Source organism: Crocuta crocuta, unplaced genomic scaffold, assembly GCF_008692635.1.
Source record: "Crocuta crocuta isolate KB4526 unplaced genomic scaffold, BGI_CrCroc_1.0 scaffold36, whole genome shotgun sequence".
Lineage (NCBI taxonomy): Eukaryota > Metazoa > Chordata > Mammalia > Carnivora > Hyaenidae > Crocuta > Crocuta crocuta.
Window position 1 is genome coordinate 11,251,613 of NW_027532203.1, and position 7,831 is coordinate 11,259,443.

A 7,831-nucleotide genomic window follows, 5' to 3' on the forward strand; every position below is an offset into this window, starting at 1 on the left:
CCACTTGGTTCATGTTTTTATACTAAATTTCAGTTTGGGGGACCACCATTCATCTATTACCTCAAAACCAGCAATTGAGACTTTATAAAAATGCCTCTTTTCTCCCAATGTCTGGTCAATGCCACTCTTGTTAATTCTCTAATCTGACTTCTCTTCTCCAACCTTACAATTACTGAGCTAACTTCAGACTTTATTTCCCACTTCTAACTGATCTCTCTACAGTTTTAACCCTCTTAAATGTATCTTGCTATTTATTATCACAATACTGCATTGAAACCACTAGCTTAAACCTTGCGTGGTTACACTAAACTTGTCTGTTCATGAATCTTTCTAACATACCAGATTCCTAGTTCTTCAAGAATGGGAATTATTGGGGCACGTGGGTGGCTCAATCGGTGAAGCTTCCTACTTTGGCTCAGCTCATGATCTCACAGCTTTGGGTTCAAGCCCTGCGTCGGGCTCTGTGCTGACAGCTAGCTCAGAGCCTGGAGCCTGCTTCAGATTCTGTGTCTCCCTCTCTCTCTGACCCGCCCCTGCTCACACTGTCTCTCTCTCTCAGAAATAAATAAAACATTAAAAAAATAAAAAATGTAAATGTTTAAGAATAGGAATTATCTTATTCATTGTTTACAACCAAAATACCAAATATGTTGCTGACAGATAAAAGGTACTTTGTGACGTTTTTCAATAAAAAAATTCAGATATATAAAAATTATGCCAAAGATTAAATTGCTATTATCAGTTTTAATATGGTGAGCGGAATCTTTTATTGAAACAAATACTACTGTCAACTTTGACTTAACTAATGATATTTTCTCCAAAGTTTATGCCATCCATGTGCTCTCCAGAGAATGTCGATAATTCTCTGTGTTCTTATTTCCATCTTCTGGATCAAGTTATCATGCACTAATGTGTTTACTCTAAATAATAATAAAATAAAAAATAAAAACAATGAACTAGAAAGGAGTTCTGAACTATCTCTTTAATCTTCCTATTCCAATTTCTGCACTTTTAGAAAACGTAGTTCCTGAAAAAATAAGGCAAATAAAAGTGCTTCTGCTGGTTATAAAATACCATGACACAAACATGGCTTCTTTCTTCAAGTATAGAGTCAACATTTATGAATTCAAATTGTTTCTCTTCTCTTTCGAATTAGTTCTCTGTTCTCAAGCTGCCAAGACTATCCTTGTGTGTGGATATTTACTATATTGATTTTAAGAATCAACATTCTTAAATGTTGATACAAGTTTTGACCGATTACAGAAGACTTCAAGGTTTTATTCACTAAAATCACCCTAATTCAACACTTTCCAAGAACTGATAGGAAACTAGTTTCTGGTTTTCTGGGCCCCACGCATGTGCATTTATTTTAAACGTCACAGTGTACTTTGAAAGAGTGAAAAACCATAAGGAGTCAGAACCATGAAAACCACACTTGATTAGAAACACTGCTGGGAATTAGAAAGGAGAACATTATGATTCTAGGAAATTCATCTTTGCACCAACTCAGTTATTATCATACGGTTGTTTTACAGAAGAAACCACAACACAGGATTCAAAGACTTCCTCCCAGTTTGCACAGGAAACAGATGGGCACCAGGCCTTCTCCAAGTCTTTGGAGGAGACCAAGTCCAGGGGCTGGTATAGCTTTCCCCATCAGAGGACAACACACCGGTCCTTAGCCTCCATTCCTCATCTCCACCCTCACTTTTATCTAGGGATGCTCTTATCCCCAGAAAAAAGTTATTAGATATGCAGTGCCTGGGTGGCTCAGTCGGTAAAGCACCCGACTCTTGGCTTCATCTCAGGTCATGATATCACAGTTCATGGGTTTGAGCCCTGCGTAGGGCACCCCTCTCAAAATAATAAATAAATTAGAAAAAGGGATTAGATAAAGAATAAGCTATAAGGGATAAGAAATGTCATTTGGCTCAACTTCCCAGTATAGGCCATCTCTGCAACAAGTAATTCTTAGAGTGGCACATTCTCTGGTCTTCTTTGGTTTTATCCAGTCCCTGTAATGACTTCCCAAGTGGTCTCCCCAGCCTCACCTTGGAGTGCCTTCCACTTAGACCCTCCACTTAGTGGCCTTCCACTTAGCCCCTCCATCAGCTTACTGAATGCATCAAGCTCTTTGCCACGTCAAGAACTCAGCAGGTGCTTTTGCTCTATCTGGATTGTTCTCTCCTAACTGTCCATCTGACCAGCATCCAGACATCTTTCAGTCTCAACTGAAACATAGTTTCTTCAGACAAGTCTTCCTGACCAATCCCAGCAACTTTCTCTCCCATCAACCTTTGACTTTTACTTTCTTTTAGTGGCGTAAATTCCTTCCCATTTTGGAACACTATTTTCTTGTATGTAGAAAGAAAAGGGAAGCACAATAGAAACTGAGTAATTCTACTTTCACTCACATCCACTAACTTCCTTATTCACTGCTTTGTTCTGAACAATGCTAGAAGAATCTTGGCTCTCAGCATTTTCCCAGGCTTCAGCCCACTCTGGGTTTTACTCTTCTCGTACTATTGTTTACAGCTCATGCAACACCTTTGTGAGTATTTCTCATTATGTGTTCCTTTGTTCATCTGTTCTACAAGCCAGTTTTTAAAATTGATTTTTCTGGAGACTCATACATTTTTCTAGTGGTCTCTCTTTAGGGATTAAGTGAAATGCTCTTTCCAGCATTTGTTAAAGTTAGTTTATATGAATTCCTTATTTTTAAGGACTCTGTCTTCTGTCAGAGTTACCAATGATTCCAAGCTGCCACAGGCAATTATCACTTCCTGGGCCTCATCCCACTCTGCATCTTTGCAACATCTGACGCAAGTGACCATTCCCCTTTTTTTGGGAAACACTTCCTGGCTTGGGTTCCATGATGATACTCTTTTCTAGGGAAGGAGGGAGGTTATTTTTGTTTGTTTTTTGTTTGTTTGTTTGTTTTGTTTTTACTGGCTTCTTCTATGCAATATCCCTCAATGTTAGAATGAGCCAGAGCACCGTCCTCAGGTGATATGCTCAAGAGCAGGGCTCTAACCAGCGGCCAAAACTCTTTACTGCCAAATGTCTATGTTCAACTATGACTGCCTCCAAGTGCTCCAAATTCGATATCCAAACGCCCAATGTGACATTTCCACAAGGACACCTCAAATATACCCCAAAAGGCTGAAAAGGAGTTCTGCATCTCTTCCAGTTTTGTCATTTCACTTAGTGTTATCCGTCTTAGGAGACAGCTCACCATCTATCCAGTGTCTGGTGATCATTTCGGTTCTTCCTTTTCTTCATCCCACCCTTTATCCAATTTGTCAGCAAGGCCCGCCAGCTCTGCCTTCCAACGGTTCCTGAATCTATTTCTCTCCAGGCCCACTGTTCCAACTCTGCTCTATGCCACTGTCATCTGCCGAAATAGCCTCCTAGCTCGTCTCTCTTCTCCTCTGCTCACCCTACAGGATCTTCTCTTCAGGGAGGCCAGGGGGATCTTTCAGAAAGATGGCGTCCTCTTCCTTTGAATCATACAGCATTCTCCTACCCCTCCAGGTCACTCTCAGTAATTTACATTAAAAAATTTTTTAAATAGTACAGAAACTTGTGTAATAGCTAATTTGTATATTGACTTGGGTGTCTCTCTTTCAAACAAGAATGTAATTTCCATGATATTAACCTCTATTATCCACTGGCTTAGAAAAATACCAAGGCTCAGAATATGCTCAGTATCTGTTGAGTGACTTTTCAATAGACAATATCTAAATCATAGAATCTTCTCACTTCATTCAGAATACAAATCAAAAGTCAACATGTGCCTTAGGACTTTCAAAGCCCTCTGTGACCTGGCCCCATGATCCCACCTTGCTACCCTCACCCCCTCCTCCAGGTGTGCAGGCTTCTTTGGTTCCTGAAAGATACCAGACAAACCCCTGCTAGTTATCCTTTCTGTCTGGAAAATTCTTCCTCCTCACAACCGCATGGCTTACCCACTGACTTCCTTCAGGCCAATATTCAAAGATCTTCCTCTCGGTAAGGCTGTCTAATAAATAAATTAGAAAAAGGGATTAGATAAAGAATAAGCTATAAGGGATAAGAAATAAGCTCAACTTCCCAGTATAGGCCATCTCTGCAACAAATAATTCTTAGAGTGGCACATTCTCTGGTCTTCTTTGGTTTTATCCAGTCCCTGTAATGACTTCCCAAGTGGTCTCCCCAGCCTCACCTTGGAGTGCCTTCCACTTAGCCCCTCCACTTAGCGGCCTTCCACTTAGCCCCTCCGTCAGCTTACTGGGCATCTGGTCTAAAATTTCAACACGTGCTGGGCCATGCCACTGACACTTACTGCATGCCTCCTCTGCTGTATACATTCTCTCCCAGCACTTATCTCTAATAGATTATAGATTCAGTATATTACTCAACATAACATATTATAGCTTATATTATAGTTATGTATCTTGTTTACTCTCTATTTCCCCAATAAAAGGCAAGCTCTTTCGGGCCAGAGGCTTTTTTTTTTTTTTTTTTGTCTGTTTTGTCCAACTCTGTCCACACAGAGCCCAGACCACTGCTTGACAATAAGAAATATCTGTTGAATAAATGAATAAGAAACTTTAATCCTTTTTCTTAAGACACCAAACAGTTGTTTAGTTAAAAAAGACAACTAATGAAAGATTTGTTTGATTGTGTGTTACTCTCATTATTGGTAATCTAGACAAGGTTCCTTCATTCAACACGGGCCTATGAGAGAAGGCTAATATTTGGAGAATATGAATAATGATTGTGTGAAACAAATTAAGTAATACCCTCAACTCCACTTATGAGTTTTACAATAGGCTTTTATTATGCTTAGTGATGTTGCTATTCCCTACTACTATGTAATGAACTTCATCTCTAGGTACACCTAATAATGAGTACAAAATCATTCTCCTTTAGGGGTACGTGGGTGGCTCAGCTGGCTAAGCATCCAACTTCAGCTCAGGTCATGATCTCACAGTTTTTGGGTTGGAGCCCCACATAGGGCTCTGTGCTGACAGCTTGGAGCCTGGAGCCACCCCATCCCTCTGTCTCTCTCTCTCTCAAAAATAAACATTAAACGTTTTTTTAAAAATCATTCTCCTTTAGCCACCAACTCTAGAAGTGACATACTCTTCATGGGCAACACCTGGTTTGTCCTGTCTATTTTTACTGTAATTGTTTCCCTTCATCTCAACATCACAATTATCTTGCTTAACAGCTAGACAACTGGTTAACCTACCCTGATGAATCAACTCAAGAAACTGGATTAATTGTGAGCGGAGCTTTATGTGAATAGTTGGTCTATGTTTCATGCTGTGCTACCAACTTGAAAGACCAAAAACCTAACATGAAGCTTTCCAGAGTGAGAAGGGTGGGAAAAGAGCAGATTTCTGTTCTAAACCACCTGTGGTTTGGGAAAAATTCCACTTTTCCAGAAAAACAGTTAAATAAATGAAAAGCAATTCAGAAACCAACTGATCATGTTAGAATGAAGCCAGTGTGCCAAGAAGGTGAGAAGACCAACTTAGGAGGGTTACCTTCCCTATCAGGTCAAATATGCCCATTCTAGAAATAGCCTGTGAGACTTGTCATTGGCTTACATTTGACAGATTCCCTTTATCCCTTCTTGGCAACTGTAAGAACAGGCTCATCCAGTTTCATCTGAAATGTTTTGTTTTCCTTTCAAAAGCACTGACGGTAACATTTTATGGGAGGCCATAGTCAGTTCTTAAGCCGAAAAGCCTTATTAATATTAAGGTATCTGTCAAGATTACTCTTTTTTGGTCGTCCGTAAGAATCCCCTCTTGCCTTAAAGAAGGCCTGATGCCGTCTATGAAAAATAACTATTTAGGCGGAAAGGCACAAGGCAAGCGTGACTCTCACTTCATATTACAATGTAGACTTTATAATAACTTGAGAATTCAACAGGCTATAATGCCGAAGCCCATCTCTTTTGTTAACTTCTCAAATTCAGAACTATACAACCATACACATAAATATACATATTTATTTATTTACTTATTTACAATATCACTGAGTTTGCATGATTGTAACTAAATATTAAAAATAGTAGGGGCGCCTGGGTGGCTCAGTCAGTTGAGCGACTGACTTCGGCTCAGGTCATGATCTCCTTGTCTGTGAGTTCAAGCCCCCTGGCACCTTCAGATTCTGTGTCTCCCTCTCTGTCTGCCTCTTCCCTGCTTGTGTGCTCTCTCTCTCTCTCTCAAAAATAAATAAACATTTAAAAAGAGGAATAGCACACATTTTAAAAAATAGAAATAAAAATTCATAGCTACTGTTATCTTAAATAACCATTCTGTTGGTAATGACCTTGGAACGACATTTATTCATGTGGGCTTAGTTTACTAATGCACCATTTAAATCAACTGGAACCTTATACTCTTAGTTTTAGCTCTTGAAATAAAAAGCCAGTAAACATGTTACAGGTGTGGTGACTTTAACCAAACACAGCTTTTTCCTAGGAATGCAGCCTCTAGCTTTCGCTAGTCATCTGCTCCTACAGCTTTCAAATAATTAAATAACGTTGTGTTGGGTGGGAAGCTTGGAAGCTAAGGTCCTGTGACCACTTGAACAAGCACACACGCACGCGCCCTAGTAGCTGCCGCGCTTGGATCAGAATTTGGAAATAAGTGAGCAAAAACCTGGAAGACAGAAATTGCTTTTGATTACCATGCGGTACCTGAGGAAGTGCAGAGAAATGTCCTATCACTTACCTGGCTGGCCTCACTGAATGACAAACCTCCCCTTCAATGAAACTCTAAACATATGATTATGATGATCAGGATTATGATTATGTTGGCTGGTTTTGAGATACAAATAAAAGGAAAATGGCATTGCTGTATCTGGGTTGGGTTTTTCTTTTTTGGGGGGGGGTGCTGTTTGTTCAATCCTAGCCAGCTGTTGGGACGGAAACACCCAGAGTCCGCCCCCTCGAGCGTCCCCGGGACCCCGGCTCGCGCAGGGCGCACCCCCTGGCAGGCTCGGCGCGCCCCTCTGCCGGCCTGCCGCTCGCCGTCCACGTCTCACTTCCTCCTCCCCGGGCCGCCGCGGAGAACACCCGGACTGGGTGGGATCGCATTCCAGCAAGAACAGCCCGGCTTGCCCAACTCACCAGCCTGCGAAGTTTCCTCGGCGAAGAGGGCCCGGGTGTCAGGTTTCAGATACCTCCTTCCCCTTCCCGAGCCCTTGAACTCCGGGCTTTTCCACGCCCGCGGCCGCACGGGATCGGCTCTACCGGGCGCCACTCATCGGGACAGCTCCTCGCGCCCACCCTGTGGCTCGGGACCGGTCCCCAGCCCCTGGCCGTCGGCACTGCGGGTGGCTGGACTGGTAGCACCACCCCCGGGGCTGCCGAGCCGCGGGGATCTGGAAGGTCTGTGTGAGAAGAAGGCGTGTCTCCCCGTCCTAACGCGGATGTGCAGGGAGCTCAACTCGGGCAGATCTTGCGGGTGACTCAAAGGCCCTGGGCTTCTGGAGAAACTCCACGCTGCCAGGCTGTACGCCCTCGCAGCGAGCTCATTTTTATTCCTCTGTTTCCCCGTGTTTTCTCTGCTCTTATTCAAAGAGCCCAGGGCACTGTGAGAACTGCTTCCAACGCATTGCATTCCCTCCTCCCGGGGGAGGTCTCATTAGCTGCGGGGAGAGCCTGGGATTGCCGGTGGAGAACACAGAAGGGCCGCGGGAAATTAAAGGGGACTTAATGAAATTAGTGTTTAAAAGTTAGAACCTGTTAATGTGAATGCATTAATCAGGACACACCATCCTAAGTTTTTACCTCCTAACGTCACTTCACAGATCAGTAGGGTGGTAAGTT

The 7,831-nt window shown here is 42.4% G+C and overlaps 1 protein-coding gene across 1 annotated transcript in view; it reads right to left on the reverse strand.

Moving 5' to 3' along the window:
• The window catches only part of RAB27B (RAB27B, member RAS oncogene family), a 57,921-nt gene extending 50,705 nt beyond the window's left edge, over positions 1-7,216 (reverse strand). The window contains exon 1 of the mRNA XM_077777659.1: positions 7,130-7,216. The gene's annotated coding sequence lies outside the window, so the exon portion shown is untranslated. The remainder of the gene's footprint in view (positions 1-7,129) is intronic.
• Positions 7,217-7,831: the final 615 nt, after the last annotated feature.